The sequence below is a fragment of the Haliaeetus albicilla genome, chromosome 1 (assembly GCF_947461875.1).
Source record: "Haliaeetus albicilla chromosome 1, bHalAlb1.1, whole genome shotgun sequence".
Classification (NCBI taxonomy): domain Eukaryota; kingdom Metazoa; phylum Chordata; class Aves; order Accipitriformes; family Accipitridae; genus Haliaeetus; species Haliaeetus albicilla.
In genome coordinates this window covers 14931283-14952195 of record NC_091483.1, presented here as the reverse complement: position 1 = coordinate 14952195, position 20913 = coordinate 14931283, and the positions used below count along the sequence as shown (strand labels likewise).

The following is a 20913-nucleotide window of genomic DNA, read 5'->3' as shown; positions in this document are numbered from 1 at the left end:
TTATTTCGTACGTGTCAAAATAAATTGCTAACTGTAAATAGAAATAAACACGTGCATAACGGGCAAAGGAAGTGCTGTGCTATTGGCTATTTGGAAAGTACAGCAAAAAAAAAATTATTGTGGTAATTATAATCAGGAATTTGTTCTGCAAGATCAGATGCTTTTAAAAGCAGAGCAGCACCAATGTACCTGCCGTATACAGAAGGAATCACAAGGCAGTGGCTGTGAGCGGTAAGGAGAATTCCCTGTTAATGGCTTTTACAAAGGTAATTTTGCAGGTTTTGACAATACGGTCCTTCACGAGTTTCTGCCCCGCACAGCTTTTTCCTTCTACCTTTTGGTTTCCTTAGGTGGAAAGTGGTATTTTTAACAACAGACTCGTAAATGCATTTGCTTACTCGGGTTTACTACTAGCTTATGCCTCCCCATTATATTGCTGTCGGCAACAGGATCTCTGTATCACTGTTTTCAGCAGGACTCCACTTGACTGCAGATTTTCAGTTCCCTGCCTGCATTTAATGCTCTTTCAAGGGTATACACTAAGATGGTAAACAACTTTTCTCCCAGCTTTATATCTCTGTCCTTGCTATGTTAACTAGGCTCACAGCAGTATCTTCGTTTTCTCCTCATTTTTGCTGTGCGAATTTGTTAGAAAACAATGACAAATTTTCACCGGCTAGCACCAATTCTCCCTACTTGCTGATGTCTCTCACGCAGCAGAAACAGAGAAACAGGTGCCAGGTACAAGGTTAAATACAATACTTAAAACTATGTCTTTTATATTTATAACAAATCTTACAAGACAATTTTAAAAAACATTAAATAATTGGAAGCTAAGCAGTATGAGTTCCCTCATCTTTTCAATACGAGAAAGAGAGAAAAACAAGAGGATGTTAAAAGTTGTAAAATACTCACAAGTCTTGGAAAAGCTGTGCAGCAAGTTGGCACAGAAGAAGTTAGGATAAAGTTTGCACTAGTGACAGCAGCGAATGCTCCACCCCCTCCTCCTGTCTGTTTTACTTTCAGTTGTTACATAATAATAATGTAGGACTATGTTTGTACCTGATACAATGTGGAAATTATTCCCACCATAAATAACAGATCGTAGGGATTTCCTGCTGCCATTCCTGAGTGATTTTCCAACTTGGAAAAAAAAAAACCCCACACAAAAGTGGGGAAAGACATATGCCTGTATTTAAAAGGCAGGCAAAGTGACTGACAAACGCGAAAGGCAGCTGCTTGCTGTCCTAAGCAGCGACATTTACACTTACTACCTCTTATCCTTCCATAAAGGGAAGAAAGCGAACAGGTCGTGCCCTTGTCTCTCTGCACAGTCCCTTCCCCCTTTGTAGCTCAAGTGTATCCCTCCAACCACAGCTCGGAAGGGTTGCTTACCTTGGAAGCAAACACTGTAGCTTTATGCTGTAACTCCTCCTCTTCTCTGCAGCCTGAACAGTGTTTTACTGGGGCAGCCACCACAGGAGGAAAAGAGATTTTGCCTCTCAGGATGCCACCAGGAAAGACGAGCACGACCATGGAAGAGGGTTGCCAGGACAGAAAAGAGCTTCTCCAAAAGGTACAGCGTCTGGTTTGCTGTGCAACGACAGGGCAGAGGGGGGTCGTAGGCCCAGGTGGCATCAGAAGAGGATCCTTATAAAGGAGCTGAAAAAATACTCTGCAAATTGCACTGAACTCAAAAGTTGCGAATTTTAGCTGTTAAGAAAAGTGAGGGTTTGGTGCCTATGATAATCACAGGGCATGGCAGCTGTAATCCTAAAGTCCTGCTCAGACACCTCACGATGAAGAACCTTTCTACCTTGAGCTAAACTTTAATGTCCTGAAGATAAGGCTCAGCAGCTCCCTAGAAGTACTCTCAGGTTTCCAGGGACCAACATTTACCTATGTAGAGGTCATGCGCTCCAGAGGCAACAGTGAAAATGGTACTTCCTCTCTGTGCAATCTTCTTTTTCCCCTCTTCGGAGGTAGTCTGGGTGCTGGTTGTTATTCTCTGCATGTCACACTCTGTGAGGTCGTAAAAATATTCTGCAGCTAAATGAGAAGGGTTTAGAAATGGCTCTGTCTCCTTACTGACAAAGAGATGGGTTTCTAGAGTTGGGCATTTCCTTCCTGTTTCTCAGTGAAGTAACATTTTTTCAGGAACACTATTTATAAAACCCAGTGAACAATACCAGTTACTTCCCTGTGCTGGGATATTCTATTACAGCCAGATTCAGAAAATCTACTGATGGACCTAAATTAGACTTCTGTATCTTGAACAGCTGTCATACAGCTACCAAGAGAAACAAGGACTGGAACTGAGTGTTTCCAGAGAGTAGTTCTAGATGGCTGCATGATGGATTCATGATGTGAGGCAGCTTCCTGACACTTCTCAGCACCCGTGTGCACTGTACCCATTGGCCCTATGCTTGGGTCCAGCATCCGTTCTGCAAAGAAGGCAGCCACACTGATTAGCTCCTGTACAGGGTCCAGTTTGCTGTCACTACCACTGCGAAGAACCTTCCAGCAATTTAACACAAGACAAAAAGCAGAACTCACAATTTCATGCTCTCCAGGGACTCTTGGCTCTCCCACATGACGCTGTGTCTCCAGAAAAGCAGCTACTTACGCTCCTTGTATTCTGTCTCAGTATAGAGTGTTAATATCACTTTTTAAGCGGATGTGCAGACATGAGGGGTGAAATCTGCTTCAGCTGGGCAGGATTTGAAAGAGAAAATAAAAGTACAGATTTGGCTGGAATTCTTGCCATGACAGAGTACAAAAATGCAAGTGAAAAGGAGGTACCAGCATTGCAGGAAAAAACACCAGCTTAGATCAACATTTAAACTACATGAACACAATCATTTATTAACTGTTTTTTTCATAAGGGCACTTCTAAGACAAAAGTAGTCATAAACACCTCTGTTTCTTCAGTTTACTCCAACTCAAAGAATGAGAATAAATGATTTCAAGTATACACCTGAGTGTATGTATTTGGACTTGAGATCCCAAAGTCTCTCATATTTGTCACTGTTTAAAACTGAAAGAAAATAGATTATTTTCCATTTGTCTTTGCTTTTTGATGTGATACCTTTGCTACACTATAATTTGTCAGAATTTTCTCAGCTAGGAAAAATTTATAAACAAAGAGCCAAAAACAAGCACACAAAGCTTTAGGTATTCATGAATTATATTCTGTGGGAAAAGTGGAAGAATCACTCATTTGAAATTTTTTTAAAATCACTTTCCAAACAGTTTCCTTTGAACACTGCAAAATGGAAACACTGTATATAGAGTGGATTTTTTTTTCTTCTTTTTTTTAAAACTACCTCTCTGAGTTTGTTCTTCTTTTATGAACTATGTTTTGCTGGCATTTCTGAAGTTAAATTATATCAATTTCTAGCTTAATTTAAAAACTGTTCCTAAACATTACAGTAGTTGTATACAAAAATAATGCAAGTGTCAGTATGTGTTACATTACAATAGGGTGGCAATACCACCTTCACTGCCTCAAAATTTAATACTCATTCATTTTCTTAATTACACAAAAATGTGCTTCCTAATTACACAAGGGACATTTTATAGTCGTCTAAACACTACTAGCCACATCAAGGTGTTTATTTATAGCATAAGTTATTCTCATACTCTCTTACAAGCAAAATACGCTTTTCTAATTTATGCAAGTTTCATTTATAGTGGACACAGGCTATTTGGCAAGATATTGGCAATTACTCTCACTAATGAGCTACTAAATTGTAATTTAGTATTATAAGTGCAGTGACAAAGAATGTGCATAACTTATATCATGCAAACAGTAAAGTGAAAACAGATGCACGAATGTCATTTTGAAAACAAAACAGGATAACTGAAAATTCAAACATGACCGTGCTGATTTGAAGCAACATTGCCCAAACGTTCTGTGCGGCTGCATGACAGCCAACAACCGCTTTAGGTTTGCTGTACTCTTAAAAGTTTGCCTGTATTCTCATGAAATTAATTCCTTTGGAATTGGTGTTGGTTCTGTCACTGAACACTGGGAGAAGAAGTATTGCTACAGGAGCAAGAGTGAAGAAGTGGGAGGGAAGGTGGCTTTTCCAGAGCAACGTGATGTGGGTGTTTATACAAAAATGCCATATTTTCTGAAGGTAGTCTGGAAAAAAATGGCAGCTCTTGCAGAGTCAGATCCCTTCTGGATGGCCCCCAACTGACCCAGCTCAGAGCCAACTTTCTTTGCTAAATTTCTAAATGCTAAAAGATGGGACTGCACTACATTCTTCTCACCTACTGTCTCAGTATCAGTTCTTTTAAAAAAAAGAGGCTTGAAATGGAGGCCTTCTCTGATAAGGTGTGAGCTTTGATAAGATATTATGCTCTGATAAGCATAATGATTTTTTATTTTTTTTTAATGAATTCCAGAATTTTTAGAGAACCTGAACCCAAATGTACAGGCAGATGCAGAGGACAGTAATTGCGATTTGAATAGTGTTTCTTCCTGAGTATTTTTTTATTACAGTGTTCCTGCTGTGTTTGAATTTTTGCTGAAGGGCTGAACTACTACACCCTCAATTATCAACCTCATGAATTTCTGCATAGGAAAATGAAAGAACTGCTGTTTTCTTCCTCTAGGCGACAGAGTGGACGTAAAAAGCTGATAAGCAGGTACAACTCTAACTTCCCCCGACTCCCTGTGTGGCAGCCAGAGGAGCTAACTCAGGGGAAAACAGCCTTTTGCCTCTGAGGAGTCACATCCCGGTCATCCCACCAGTGTTCACCATTACTGCATGTCATTTCAGCTAAGGTGAGCCTTGATTCTAGTGACAGTGGCCAGCAGCAGTGTGCCTTTCTCCTGAGCAGGAGAGGACAGAGGGGAACTTGTATGATGAGGGACTTACTTAGGTAAATCTGTCTTTGATGTATGCTAGGAAGGTGCATTTCTGGAAATTATAATTTTCAGCAAATCCTACACATAACTGAATTTGGGAACTTTCCTGCACCAATGCTGTAACAACACATAAACCAATATTCAAGTCTGAAATAATTCTATGGCAGAGTTATTGCTGTAATAGAACATGTAATATACTAAACGTTACTAGGTGGGAATGTGTGCCTTCTGAAAATCTGGGCAACTTCTGCTTCATGGCTGCTATAGGACTATAGATAATCTGTGTATTTTTTTTTTTTTCTTCATACTAAACTATAATGTGTCCTAAATTATAGACTCTTCAGATTGGTTATTAAAAACTTCTGGCATCTCAAAAATGCTATTTAATTTCTAGACACATCTGGGGAGACATTAATATTCTGCCTTTCAGAAGCACACACAATATTTCTGGCATGTTATAATTTATCAACTATTGCCACTAAGCATGAGCAATTCCTATTTAAAGAGACAGTGTTTCCAACCAAAACCATATCAATTGCTAAGTTAGCAAAAAAATCAAAACAAAGGGAAAAGCATTTAATGCTTAAAATGAATAGGCATACCTTTCTGAATCTGAAAAAAGGTTACACAGGGAAATGTGCAGCTCTTAGTTGGAGTCATGTGAGGAACCTACAAGCTTAAGTGTTTTGTTTAGTGCCTTGTGAGCAAGCACTATCCTATGTAGAGAAAATATTTACAGTACCGCAGCCTAAAGGTATTCCTGAAAGAGTTGCTCCTTAAGTTGCATGATAGATACAAAAAATCCTACACAAAATAAAATAAATATGTGAATAAAAAAGCTGGCTAACATCCCAAAAGACATGTCTTTACTATAGCAGTTCTCTCAAGTTATACTTGTTTATTTCTCTCTGTGTTAATCAACCCTGAGTGCAATGGCCAGACCACAAAACTCTTGCGGTCCACGCTGTCTCAGTGTTCTCTGACATAGAGACCTACATGCCAAATCCACAAAACTGTTAGTGTCTCTAATCCTTATTTAAGTTCCCAGCTAGTTCTCATAGGAATAATTCTCTACTCAAATGCTTTTTTGAACTTAGGGTTCTGTGCCACTTGACTTTAGATGACTGGGCACTTTCTGAACTGGGTAGCTGGAGCGCAGTGCAGTGCCTTGGGACTTAGGCACATTTAGCTGTTAGGTTTCACGTGCTGAACAGGGCATTGTCTAAATTAGCCAATTAGCAGGGCTAGGAAAAGACTTTTGAGGGTTTAAGTGCCCTTGACTGCCACTGACCATGCCTCCAAGCAGGATCCATAACTCAGGATCCTCCCATGAAAGCAATGCCTTTCTTCAGTTTAAAGCACAGCATCCAAAACATGTGTCGGTCTAGATTTACTAGGCAAGCGTTTTATAAGTGTTTCTCAATAGAAATTCCAGAATAGTGAATCAAAATGTTACATTATAATAATGAAACTGGATCACTCACAGGGAGGGGGTGGTGGATTCTTTTCCTCAAAGCTAACTATTTGTCAAAACAATTTGTCGAGATCTCAGTCTTAGTCCATGTAGACACCCTCTCTGAGGTTAACAGCCTGCTTTGTGGCTTACTTACTTTGCCATTTGTAGGTGGAGCTTTGACAAATGCAGGAGAATCAGATCCTAACCCATATGATGATGCAAATAAGTAAATCCTACTAAAAAGAAGTAACATACAAAAAAGAGGGCTGAAAGAGGAAAGAATGCAACTAAGTAATGATGTGCATTCCATCAAGATTATTTCCCTTTTTTTCTCTTTAATACTAAAATACAATAACCATGGCGTATGTATTGTATTTCTCATTTGATAATACTGTTTTGTAGTTTCATTACACTGTAATACAGCTGGTCTTTTTAATGCTCAGAGCTTTTGTGACAAACGTAGAAATCACTCAGTAGAAAGTAATTTCTGCATAAATAGAGAAAACAAGGTATTTAGCTGCTACGTGGACAGAATGTATTCTAAACACTTGAAATTTAAGAGACTCTGCACAACATGCTGTATTTAGCCAAAAAAAGAAGGAAAGGGCTTTCTCCAAGTAGTTTAGATTAGGGGTCATACCAAACTCAAGGTTGTCTTTAGTTTTGTCACATAGCTTTCAGGTTGCTAGGGTATATAAAGAGCCCTTTCATATATTATGACACACTTGTGCAATATTAAACTCCCACAATATATTGCTCACTCCTTTACATGAAAAAATCAATGTGCTTTCTGTAGGGAATCTTAATATGTGGCATACTGTGTACAGAAAGGATGAATGCACTGGGAGTTATCAAAACTCTGACTAGCTGATGAGAAGATAGTGTTTTGAAATTTACTATCAATAATTGGTCATTTGTCATTTCAGTCCTTCGATTTTTTGATAGCTTATTGTCCTCAGACCAGCAATGTTTCCCATCTGTTATTTCTTACCTTTCCCCAGAGCACCTGTTATTCAGCAGCAGCAGCTTCCTCTGAACAGTACGCCATTGCTTTCGCTGGCACCGCGTGGGATGCAGAAATATTCAATATGCATAAGAATAGAGATTCCCCATTTTTAACCTCCACTGCTCATTCTGAATCCTTCTACCCTCTGCCTCGTGACTGTCTAGCCTGTCACTGAAATTCATTGTAGGAAATCACATGGGTGACATGTAGCAGCAGAAATATACAGGGTGTTTCCAGTCCTCTCCATTCCTCTGATTATTTATCTGCGTGTACTTCATGTACCCTGAAAACAGCCAAAGATAAGATGTTTATGGACAGGAGTTTCCAGTATCAGGCCACTGAACTCTATTTGTCTAGTGAGCAGTCCAGATTAATTGTATCAAGGTCCAAAACCGGGCTGGCTTGCAGACGCAAACAGTGGCCCACAGAAGCAGAGACTGCTGAGGGTGACTTTGCAGCTGCTCAGACCCATGGCTGGGCCAGGCCCATCCACAGGTAAATGAGAAGGTCCCTGCTTCCAAGGGATACAAGGAGTGTATCTGAATTGACTTAGCTGTGTGAAAACCTCAGTGTTTCCTAAAATCAGCATGTCTAGCTACCCCTGATCTATGTCTTGCAGTTCTTGTGACTGTTCAAGGGGATTCACGATCTGCTGAAGATTGCTCAAAATAGAGAAAGACCAAAGGCTGACTTCGGGGCCGTGTCCTAGCACGGAGCGTAAAGCAGCAGCAACCCTTTAAATTGCCAATGCAATAATGTCCAAACTGGGGAAAACGACAATAAGCCAAAAACTTTTGTCAGTATGGTTGGATCAAAGTTTCTATGCATTAAAATAAAAGGTGAAAGGTGCTCAACAGATTATGATATTCTCTCCAGAGTTGAAAATATTTGAGAAAAAAAAAGCAGCTTTTTGTAAAAAAATATTATTGAAGAGATGAGACTCAAACCACCCATTGTTGCTAACTTTGCCTATTTTTTATAACCAAACAGTAGCATCCAGAAATATCTGAAATATAAATAAAAATCATATGTATTGAATTTTAATCAATATAGGTAGAGATGCTTTTTCACTGGAACAAAGTTGAGACTTTGCCGCTATGAAACGGAGTTAAAGAGACTCTACAGGACATTGCAATTTAGAATGCAAGAACTGATATGTGGCCATTAGGCTTCATGTATGTATTTAATAAACAAATCAAGCCTAAACTCAGGAAGATACATTGCCTCAAAAAGATTTCAGTTTGTGAGAGTGCAACTACACATAGTAATGCTAATCCATAAATCCTGCGTAGCGAAGATACTAAGTAGTGAACTTGCAAGACATGGACAAGTAGTCAATGTAGGCATACTCCAGAAGAACAGTGAACTTGATGTCACCTGAGAAAGGCTAATAAAATCTCTCCAAAATCTTAGATATGGAAAACTATGACATTTCTTCTCACTTCCCAGATATCTAAGTTACTGGCAACATCTTGCTGCTTTTTTTACCACAGGATTCCTTCTGAAGTGAGTCCCACTGAATTTACCAAAGAGCATCCATTTTTTTTGCAGCTCCCAATGTAACTAGTTTCCTGCCTTTAAAATGAATGTTGTGCAGCTTAGGGGAGGGATAGAATTGAGTTTCTGCTGATATTACACTTTCTTGCAAACCCTTCCATGTATTTATACCAGTGGAGACTCTATGATTTCCTAGATTTACATTACATGCAGCTGGTACATAAAATTGCATGCTTTACTTGTTTCATTCCTGGGTGACTGTATGAAATCAATTTTAATCTACTCTCATACACATATCAATAGAAGCTTAGACCTAAGAATCTGATAAACACAGTTGTCTTCTGGCACTCCAGAGGAGCAAGAGATGCATTTAATCTTTGGCAGGGAGGAAGGCCTAAGTCTTTGCACTGAATATATGAAAAAGTGATTTGAAATTCTGATGATGATGCAAGTTCATAATACCCTAAACCACAAGGTCTCAGAGGCCTTTTTCATTGCCAGTCACCCCAATTAGCAGTAGCTATATTCAGCAACCTTTAATAAAATCCTGTATGCTCTACTTCGGCTGAAATAGAAGGTTTAGCTTAAAATGATGTTTTTTGCTAATTTGTACATTTCTCAGAAGCAGGGTGAATATATGAACCTGATGACCTTCTCAAGACTGCCTAGGGAATGTAAATGGCTGCAAGATACGGCATGCAAGAGAGGTGCACAGCAAAGGTAGGATACTGTGGCAAATGCAGGGAAACTGAGAGGATGAGAAAACACATAGCAGAGCTCTAGGTCTTAGAGGTAGGCAAAAAACTTTTAGAGGACCAGAGGAAACTGAGCAGTCTATGCTCTAACTCAGGACCAGAAGTAACGTTCCTCCAGGCAAGGATGAGTGGGCAGGGAGAGACATGTGTTTAAAATATCCATTCTGTCTGACCTAGTGACTCTGAGTTAATTTGAAAATGTGGGTATTTTTATGCCTTGGGTATTTTTATGAGCTGTTCAGAATCTCTTGGTGCTGTTTACAATTTGTTAACTGCCCTCCGGTCTCTGGCTGAGCAGCAGATTCTCTTCCCGTCTTGTGTGTAGGCTACTCTTGGTCCCCTTTTTTTTTCCCCCCTTTGCATACCTCTGCCAGCCCATGGCTGATTGTAACTGACTGTCTTCTCCAGAAGCTGTGCCATGACTGGTTGTCCTGGTTTCAGCTGGGATAGAGTTAACTGTCTTCCTAGTAGCTGGTACAGTGCTATGTTTTGAGTTCAGTATGAGAAGAATGTTGATAACACTGATGTTTTCAGTTGTTGCTCAGTAGTGTTTAGACTATAGTCAAGGATTTTTCAGCTTCTCATGCCCAGCCAGGGCACCTGACCCAAACTGGCCAACAGTGTATTCCATACCATGGGACGTCCCATCTAGTTTAGGAACTGGGAAGGGGGGGGCGGGGAATCGCCGCTCGGGGACTGGCTGGGTGTCGGTCGGCGGGTGGTGAGCAATTGCCCTGCGCATCATTTGTACATTCCTATCCTTTTATTACTACTGTTGTCATTTTATTAGTGTTATCATTATTAGTTTCTTCTTTTCTGTTCTATTAAACTGTTCTTATCTCAACCCACGAGTTTTACTTCTTTTCCCGATTTTCTCCCCCATCCCACTGGATGGGGGGGAGTGAGTGAGCGGCTGCGTGGTGCTTAGTTGCTGGCTGGGGTTAAACCACGACACTGGTTATCCCCTTGCCATTTTCCAGCAGCTGACTATTCAGATTTTGCACTCAGCCTGTTGCAGTTTGGGCCACTTCTCCAGTTTTTCAAGATTATTTTGCAGTCTGCTTTTACCTTCCAAAATGTTTCATTCCTTCTGTTCAGTACTGTCTGAGATTTTGTCAGCAGTGCTTTCATTTCATAGCTGCATCACAACTGAAAGTCCTTGAATAATACTGGATGACCTACCCATATTCCTTTCTTTCAATTACGCAAGTTCCTCTGTGAGCTGCACTCCTGAGTCCACCTTTCCAACAGGCTGTGCCCCCTCATGCTGGCAGATTCCCTGCTTGCTTGTATTAATTTCACATGACAGCATGTCAAAAGTCTTACTGAAGTCAAGACAACATGACAGCTACTGCTTCTCCTCTATCATTTAGACTTGTTATTCCGTCACAAAAGGAAGAATAATTTGTCATAATTTGTCCATAACAAAATTTGCGGGCTTCTTCCTCCTCCGATTTCCATTTTCCCTGACTGTTTCTTCTGGTAGGTTTTCAAGCGTGGGAGACTACCTGTCTGGACTGTAGTGCCCTCACTCTTTCTGCCCCTGTCTTGAGGACAGTCACTCTGCGCCTGTTTTCTACCAGCCTGGACCATAGGCACATCAAAGTTTCTGAAAGGGGAGGAGATAGGAAGCCCACACTCAGTCAAAGCGAAGGTCTGTTAGCCCAGAACGTAGCCCACCTGCTGTCTGCTGGCCGGAGGCACATGGGGAGGATGAGAGCAGAGCGGGGGCACAGGGACCCTTCCCCAGTGATACTGTTGGGTCCTCCAGAGATTTCTCGGACAGCTTGTCTCTTTCAGGCAGCAAAAAGCTCTGCAAGCTGTCACAGTCATTCACATCAGATCTTAAACAGGGGTCCTGTTTTGTTCACAGATGGTCCTATTTGTTCTCTGCACTTTGCCTGCTAGTGAGAATTTACTTTTTATTTTTGGTGGCATGATCTGTTCTCTGTCATAAACAAAGTTAAACTTCTGAATTTTATCACAGAAGCTCCAAGTGATTTTCAGCTGTGGTGTCTTGATAAGTGAAATGTTGCATATTATTTAAAAAATATTCGTATATCTAAAAATTATGGTAACGCCTCCTTTTGCATCTGGTGGTAAATGCAGTATGTCCTTTGTACAATAATTCCAGAGGCAGGGAAAGTACAACTATTTCATAATATGAATGCCCAGTTTGGCCCTAAATGAGTGTATATTTGGTTCATGAATGCAGACGTAGGAATATCTGTGCTGCACTTTCAGAAGCAATTAAATCTTTCTATGTAAATATTTGAACATTTGGGGCCTGGGATTTTTAATAAGGTGTAGGACATTGCATGACAGACTGGCTAGTCTAATCCTATAAACTGTTGCAAGTAAATGCCTATGTTTCATTTACCCTCATGTCTTCAATTACTTGTTTGCACTTCAGCTCTTCACATGATGTATTGCTACTAGTTTGTAGATTATATGTCTAGAAAAATTTTAAACAGAGGCAAAGTAAAAACTATTGTCTGACACTGAAATGTATACTTCACTTATAAACCTATCCCAGTCAGAGCATCAGAAAAAAATAGTAGGCAATAGTAATTTAGAATAGAAAAGAACAGAACAGAATAGAATAGAATACAATGCAAAGCCATAGAATAGAATACAATAGAATAGAACCATTTAGGTTGAAAAAGACCTTTAGGATCATCAAGACCAACCGTTAACCTAGCACTGCCAAGTCCACCCCTAAACCATGCCCCTAAGCACCACATCTACACATCTTTTAAATACCTCCAGGGATGGTGACTGAACCACTTCCATGGGCAGCCTGTTCCAATGCCTGACAACCCTTTCAGTGAAGAAATTTTTCCTAATATCCAGTCTAAACCTCCCCTGGCACAACTTGAGGCCTTTTCCTCTCGTCCTATCACTTGTTATTTGGCAAAGAGACTGACACCCACCTTGCTACAATCTCCTTTCAGGTAGTTGTAGAGAGCGATAAGGTCTCCCCTCAGCCTCCTTTTCTCCCACCATGTTTCCGTGACGGCAACTATGTCATAGCTTTCCTGCAGCACAATGGCTTCCAGCTCCTCCTGTTTGTTGCCCATGCTGCACACATTGGTGTAGATGCACTTCAGTTGGGCTTTTGACCCCGCCACCTTTTTGGGGGGAGAAGCCCTAATTCCTATGTGACCATTCTGAGGCGCTTCTGCGGTTTCTAATACATCAATAACCCTTGCCTCTTTGCTGCTGCATAGATTTCCATCCCCTACCTCCACTGAGACAGCACACTGAAGGACAGCGCTAGCACAGCATTCCTCAAACATTGCCACCAGGCTTATCTCATTTGTTAATATCCTTATCTGAGTGTGTACTGGATGCTGTTAAGTGATAACTACTGCAACTGCAGTAGATAATTTTTTAATTAAGCTTTCAAAAAATTTCAGTATATTTTTATTCTTCCAGCAGTTAAGCTCTATTATATGGTTTATAGCTTTATAATAACTCTTAACTTACTTTTCAAACCATGATTTAGGTGTTTACAGTGAAAAGTATTCCACAAAATATTTGAAAAAAACTGGGGAAAAAAATTACTTTGCTGCAATCTTTCACTATTAACATGTTCTCCCAGCAAATTGCTGATCTTTAGAGATTAAGTCAGATTTGAACCATATGTCAGGTAAGGAAACATCAGCTGGTATAAATTGGTATGGCTTGCTGTTTTGCTGCTACATGATCATTGTCTACCAGTATAGAGGATTTTGAAACTTTCACTTCTGGGGAAACTACGATTCTACCTGAAACAAAATATTATATTACTTCCTTCTCTGTTGTTATAATGGCTTATGGTGTTATAACAAATAAACAATAGGATGCTAGTTAGCATATATGGAATAGATATTTATAGAAAAGGGACAGTTTTCTAAGATAAATTTTCACTTGGAAAAAGTTCACTTTTGAGTTACTGTCACGTAGAAAGATGAAGATACTTTCAAAGTGTGAATGTCAAGATTAGGGATGATGAATCCTGTGGGTGAAACCATTAACATGGACTTCTTGAGGGGGATTTATAGACAATCTTTACATCTAGGAATCACAAGGACAGGAGAAAGTGCTGACTTTAACAAACAGACAACTCCATATGGTAGATGATCAAGGGGAGTTAACAGATATGCAGATGATATCTTTGAAGCTTTAAAAAGATTTGTGTTCCAAAAGCCACAACCAACTTAATTGGTTTTCTAGAACTTTTGACTCTGTTCAGTGTGGGACCATGTGAAATAATAGACCATTCAAGTAAAATATATGAGTGTTATTGCAAAAAGTAAGAGAGGTCAAAAGGACATGTTGAAAGGAAATGGAAATAGATTATTTCCAAGTTGAATAAGGGGTAAATGTTGAGAGGAGCTCAGTGATTTAATGTTTCAGGATAGTTCACTAAGGTTTTTAAGTTTTTAGACAAGCTCCAGTTCAGTAAAAGTATCTTAACTCTTCTTAGCCAGATAGCCCAGTGAACAGATAAAATGGATTTTCAGGTGGGATGTTGGTTAGGATTTTTAGCAATTTAGATAGCTGGGGTTTTTTCCCATCCTTTTTTTTTCTTACCACCTTAGAAGATAAGGAGATGGAGAAACTCCGGTTTCTTAACCTTTTGAGCAAAAAATGAGTTTACAATTGCTATGGAAGACCTGTATCATAAATCAGGTTCTTTTGTGATTTGTGAACAAATCTTGACTTTGTTAAGATCACTTTCTTTTATGTATTTGGAATTAGTACTGCAAATTGAAGTGTCAGCTTTGTTTCATGTGGAACTGAAAAGTACTATATAAAAGCTAGGAATTACTGTTTATTTACTGTATGTGAAACTATGCGGTAACATGTCTCCTCTTTATTTACATGAGCTGACCTTTATAAGCTTCCTCTTCTTGACTGAATAAATCTCACAATTCTGTTTTCCCTTGCACATCTGTAAATGAGACCATTGTCGAATGAGGGATATTAATGAATACTAAACCAAAAAGGTGCATAGTTGAAGAATTCACTTGTTTGCTCAGCTTACATCCATACACCATGGATTTTTTCTGCAGTCAATGGAGATTTATTCTACAGAATTTAAGCTTATAATTTTTCAAGTCTTCATAGCCTAAAGGGTCATGAGAATAACTTTCCATAAATGAACTAGATGTAACTGATGGGATATTGTCCAGGAAGTAAAGTGTTTTAAACAATAAGGAAAAGAGTTGTGTGAACTATACTTTTTTAACACTGATTTTTCAAGCCAGTCAACAGTATGAAGAAAATGTAAATGTTAACTCTTGTACTGATGGCTCCAGCAGACAGAACTAGGTATTATGTTTACCTGTGGACACACACTAGGGTAAAGTTTCTGGCTGGGGAACACAGACATAGCCCCTTCTCCATCTCCCCGTGGCCCTTCCCACCATGCTTAAAAACCTGGGACTCTATACCCACAGAAAGGGTGGAAACAGTAGTCGAAAAAGGCAGTTGCTACCTAGTCACCCTTTGGAAGTGCTCAATTTCTTGACATATTATTGTCTTCATTACCAAGGCCAACATTGCCAACAGTACTGGGACATACTGTGATTTGAAAAGCAGGACCAGTCTGTGCCTGTGAATATGTGATATAATGCTTACAATCCCATCTAGCCATAAATCTGCTGAAAAGTGTCTTGTCTGCCAGAAGGCTAGCTGGACTGAACAGCAGCAACTGCTGTAGCTAAAAACAGTGTGTGCATGTGTTTTCTGGGCTGTACAGAACAACATTTTACAGACAACTAAAGCAATCTGTAGCAGAACAGAAACAGGATTGATTATTTCAAATAAAACCGTATTTTTTTTCTATCAATAGCATGATTAAGCTGGCACTTTACTCTGAGGCAAAGATCAGAAGTATTTGTTTTATACTCTGTTGAAACAAGTAGTGTTTTTTCCCCCGCTGGTTTTGAGGAGCAGCGAGACTCAATCACAAAGCATAGTTGTTTGAATTACAAGTTCTGCTTTTGCTGCCAATTTTAGGAAGATTCCTTTCAGCCATACTTCACACTAGCATGAATGTGGGTTTTTTTAACCTTTCCATCAACAACCAAAAAGTGTTTTACATAAGACTGAACATGTTGTAACAACTTTGATGTTAACCCACATAAGAACTTCTCTACATAAGGAGATTCAGAAAACTAAGGCAAAGCAATTAGAGTGATATGCATAAATGAATAGTCTTAACACCTGTTTTCTGTTGCCTTCATTTGGGAATAAAGTGACTCTAGCTCAGATCACTTCAATAGCAACCTAAAAGTCAAGGTATACCTTTCCCTTTCAAGGGATTACAGGTAAGAAATGTATATGCCAGCCAAAGATTTTCATCTTTTGATAGGACGTCATTTTGGGAACTGCTGAAATAATCTAATTCTTATCTTGCAAGATGCAGTCTCTTTCAGGGTTCAATATGATCAGTTTTGTTGATGTTTTAAGAGTTTCATTCTGCCCACGTAAATGAGTATGGCTCTGAGCTTACTGGCTCAACCAAATACTGTGAAGCAAGAATTACATAAAGAGATTTTTATTTAAAGGATGTCAATGTTTTCAATCTTGGCAAAAGAGTAGTTGCTGAAAAATTTTCTTTGGGTCACAATGGTTACTGTGAAGGAAAGAATCTTGAATATGAAGTAATTACAATTTTTGAGTCAAGGGATATGAGATAAACCCCAGGTTTATTTAAACCATCTTTTCCTAGAAATTGCCATTGTTTTTGTTTCTCTTGCTGTCTCTTCCAGATGTTTTTGGTTTTCCTTTTTTCCACTAAATATATTTGGTTTGAAGATATGTTTTGATAATTTTTTTTATATGCTTCAGCTTGTTTGGATGGATCAATTAAGGATGAAATATATGTTTGTCTAGAAATGCTTATTTGTAAGGGCAGAGGAAATTGTGTAATTTTTTATGTGTTTATTCAATAGTTTGCCTGTTGTTTATGATTCTGTTTTATATTCTAGCTTAGAAGTCTGAATCTTCAGATCTGACCACTCAAAATTCTTTTTCTTGATGAAAGTTTAACCTTTGTGACCTGTAAAAATGCTTATAAACTGGAGTTCTTTGCAAGGTCTTCTAAGAAAATCAGTCCAGTACAATTGCAGGAAAATGCTTATTATTATTTTCTTCCCTTTTGTAATCACACCACTTTTTTCTTTTTATTTTCTCATCTAGTATTTGCTAGTTAAGTAAAATCTTTCTTTAAAATTCTGGTCTTAAGTTTTTAATCAGCACTTCACTTTTTCCCCTCTTAGATGTCTTATGAAATCCTGCGGTTTGGGCATATGTTGCCTCCATAATCCAAATCCAGCAATTTTGGTTGTTCTGTAGCATACTTTATATTCTTTTCTGACCTGGATGTTTTTTCATTCGCAGCTTCTGGGAAAACAATGTTTCCTTATTTTGAATATGCTAAGCCCTTTGAGATGGTACTTGTCTTTTCTGAAAGACAGGTCTTTTTACGCAGTCCTTCATGTTAACAAGTTTAACAAAAGATAAACCCCTCTTGCTAAGAGTGTGCACATATAAAAATAACAATGTTGCAGAAACCAACCAGAGACAAAGATCTGTCACAAGTCTGCTTAATGAGTGTCTTATTAACCAACTATCTTTGCATTATGGAAAAGCCTGTAAAATCAAAATGCTGCTTTCTAAAGCCTCTGTTCCTGACTAAAAGTAATAATATCAGTTATTAACAATTAATCTCAGGATAAGCAGGACTTCTTGTTACATGCCTAAGCCCAAACTTGCAAATGTGGTTTTTAGGCTCAAAAAATGGTGACACATTGTGCAGGAACATATTGAAACATAAACCATGCCCAGTGAGAAGGGCATGTTACATCTAATATTTGTTCAACTGTAATATCTCCTAGTAAGACTATCTCAAGCCAGCAAGAATACTAGGTTCCTTATGGTCACTATGAACACGTCCAAGCTCTTCTGGAGCAAGACATCTTAAACCACCATCAGGCTCTTCTGTAATTCGTTCGTTTTCTCACCTTTTACATTGTTCATGATGGTCTTCTCCTCACTGAGAACTCTCATCCTTCCTGCCCTGTCCTTGCAGTTTCCCTTCAAGCACCAAAATGGTGACAAACTGCCACACAAAGGACAGTCTCCTCAATCTGAACCAGCACTGTTCCATCTGCTATTTAGCAGGGGTTCATGGAAAAGTAGCTAGCCCAAATACTCCTATTAAAAGTGGAAATAATTTCATTTATGCATAAAACTACATTAGCCTAATTTAGCCAGAACCCTTATTGTTCAACTGTGTGGAGTATTTGTTTAGTGGTGAATCCCAAAGGTGTCTTGTTTTTAGCTGCAGGGCATAGGCTGCATGCAGTCATTGGCCTTCCCCCAACTTTAATCATTGCCTTACCAAACAAAGTTACTTCCATGAGCTCTATGCAGAATTTTAGAATGGCAGAATTTCTCAAAGCGCACGTTTTATAGCTAATCTGTGATAATTATCACTTAATTTGATAGAAGAGGAGGGTGAGAGGGCAAAAAGTTTAATTACTGCTACATGGCTGGAGCATTGTATCATCATCAGATAAAGTGCTGTATAATTTGTTTGTAGGGTTTTACCTTGTAATATCTCTAATGGTGTGATATTCCTAACTAGTTTTCCATGTATGTTTGCAAATTTCATTGTTAATAACAATCCTAATATAGTATTCATTAGCCTGTTAATTACATTGTCATTTAGAAACCCTTGCTTCCAATTAGCTTTAATGACAACACTGGAGTCATTTTTCTGCGCTGCCATTTTTGTGCAACACTTTCCCATTTAAACTGCCTGCTGTTCTATCTTAATTAAATTTAATAACAGTAGTGGTAGTTTATAGGGGACTTTTTAACCTCATTTAATGTCAGACCATTTATACTAGTTTGAAGTAGGCACTGAAAATGTTTGCATTAATCCAATTACTTTGAAAAGGAGCAAACTTCACTTGTTTCAGATGATTTTAATTAAGGCAAAATCCCCATGAAAGGTCAAACTCCCTACCTGAGCAAATATGTAGAAACATTAGGGTTTTTTTCTAAGTACACTGAAGACACAGTGAAAAATCAACAATACAAAGAAGAAGGAAGCCTTTTTTTTTTTTTAATTTTTTTTTTAATAGCAGAAGAAAAGGATGAAAAATCTGACCGTGTCATTAGTGACTCAGTACTGCCATTCAGACAGAACTTCACGTAGGGAACGGTTGCATTATTTTTTAACTTGGGAAAGCTCCACAGGACCTGCATAATATACTTAGCATTATGCAGCATCCTTGAAGTTGCACAGTGAAACTAGAATCATGGCTCTCATTAAAAATAATTATCTTTATTTAAAGCCCCTTGGAGAATCTCTTCATGAGATTATAGAAAATCAGAGAAAAGTGAGATTGAAAGAGATGCTAGAGGTCACCTACTCCATCCTCCTCCTCAAGCAGGCTATCTAGACCAATACCATTTCTGAAGAAAAGTTTGTTACACCTTATAATCCTACTTTAATAACAATTTCACAGCTGCTTTGGTGGGCTCCGAATGATGAGGTCAAATTTCTGTGATTAAGATTGTTCCAATACTGACTGTCTCTCTGTGAATTTGAGATGATTGCAGACACCTTTATCCTAGACTATTTATTTGACTCTGGAGAGGCAGTAAGTTTGACTGTGCTCTGGAAAATCCTCTGGCTCCCTTAGGGTGTTGCCTAGAGCTCCGATATGGTTTTGCATGCAGAGGCTGATGAAGGAGAAATTGGAAGTATTCCAGTGATCTCACAAAGAAGGTAGCTGCCAGGACAGTATGCTGAACATGGGAGATGCAGCGAAGTAAAGGAGGGGGAAGGAGGGATGCAATTTCACAGTTGGAGGTGAGAGGGAAAAGCCAGCTGTAAGTAAAAGAGAAGCCGCAGGCAGCGATGGTAGGCTGTGCTTGGAAGAATCTGTGCTTGCAAAGCAGAAGTGGGGGCTGATGGAGCAAAATCCTTGGCAGCCTCATAGGGTCATTGTCCCATGACTGGCAAGTTAAGTAAGATAACTCCAAAGTGGTAAAGAGACTGAGGCAGGAAACTGTCTCTACGGGCTTCCTTTTCCGTAGCAGATGCAAATCTCGGAGATTTCAGGGGAGGGAAGAGGAAGGCAGGTCTTTCCTTTCCAGAGCACTGCTTAGATCTTGCTTACCTCTTTTTAATACACACCACAAAAGTGTAATAGGCAGCTTTCTGCTCAGCTTGCTGACGGGCCTGTAAGTCACCCTTAGACCTGGTCAACAGTTTCATATAACCATAGAATCATTTAGGTTGGAAAAGACCTTTAAGATCATCAAGACCAACTGTTAACCTAGCACTGCCAAGTCTACCTACCACTAAACCATGTCCCTAAGCACCACATCTTCACGTCTTTTAAATACCTCCAGGGATGGTGATTCAGCCCCTTCCCTGGGGAGCCTGTTCTAGTGCCTGACAACCCTTTCAGTGAGGAAGTTTTTCCTACTACCCAGTCTAAAGCTCCCCTGGCGCAACTTGAGGCCATTTCCTCTCGTCTTACCATTTGTTACTTGGGAGAAGAGACTGTCCCCCACCTTGATACAACCTCCCTTCAGGTAGCTGTAGAGTGATAAGGTCTCCCCTCAGCCTCCTTTTCTCCAGGCTAAACAGTCTAGCAAATGAACAGCCTAGCTCCACATCATGTCAGAGGGATGTGTGGCAAAAGTATCCTAAATGACTACCTTGTTTGTTCCTATTTACCACATCAACTGGGATGCATACATTGCCAAAGAAAGGGGGCAATTTTAAAACATGGGAAAGAGTTAACTCCTGCATTCCCTAGCAAAAGCTGATGAGGAATAGCTTAGTGTCAGCAGCTGTTTCTCCGTGTACTTGTAGGTGCTGTTGGTATCTTGCAAAGTTGAATGCCTGCAAGAGGCAGGTGGGATCGCAGAAGCCTTTCCTGGGATGAGGAGACAAGAATGTGCTTTTAGGCACATTGAAATGAAGAGTAGCTGTGAAAGTTAAAGGCAGACAGGAGCTAGGATGCAATTTAAATAATAAAAACAATAAAAATAATCCTCAGTGCAGCTCAAAAGCAAATAAAAAGGACATTTCAGGATTACAAATGGCAGGAAAGAAGAAAGGTGGATTGGGGATTGGTGAAAAAGCGGGCAGGGAAGAAACTCCAGCAATATGATGTCAGTTTGATATATACGTATCTGTTAAGTTTGCCTGAATTCAATAGCAAGAAATAGAATAGTTTGAACCACACTAGTTTTACAAACAAGTTTTACTGCTCAAAACTTCAAAAACAAAATGTGA

General features: G+C 39.3%; 1 protein-coding gene and 1 long non-coding RNA gene across 9 annotated transcripts in view; one reads left to right on the top strand and one right to left on the bottom strand.

The window, feature by feature from the left end:
• Nucleotides 1-7497, bottom strand: part of IL15 (interleukin 15) — a 55923-nt gene extending 48426 nt beyond the window's left edge. For 2 of the 7 annotated variants that reach the window (XR_011324091.1, XM_069779700.1), the window contains exon 1: nucleotides 916-1155. The gene's annotated coding sequence lies outside the window, so the exon portion shown is untranslated. Of the gene's footprint in view, nucleotides 1-915; nucleotides 1340-1395; nucleotides 1415-7326 lie in introns of those variants that run through there. The other 5 variants (XM_069779717.1, XM_069779731.1, XM_069779760.1 and 2 more) reach the window with 5 other exon arrangements.
• LOC138684803 (uncharacterized) lies at nucleotides 179-15844 on the top strand. 2 transcript variants are annotated; one of them, XR_011324095.1, is made up of 4 exons: nucleotides 179-266; nucleotides 1448-1576; nucleotides 4624-4795; nucleotides 14468-15844. It is a non-coding gene; the product is annotated as an uncharacterized lncRNA (long non-coding RNA). The 2 variants fall into 2 exon arrangements; XR_011324094.1 differs by lacking the exon at nucleotides 14468-15844 and adding an exon at nucleotides 9464-10019.
• The last annotated feature ends 5069 nt before the right edge of the window (nucleotides 15845-20913 follow it).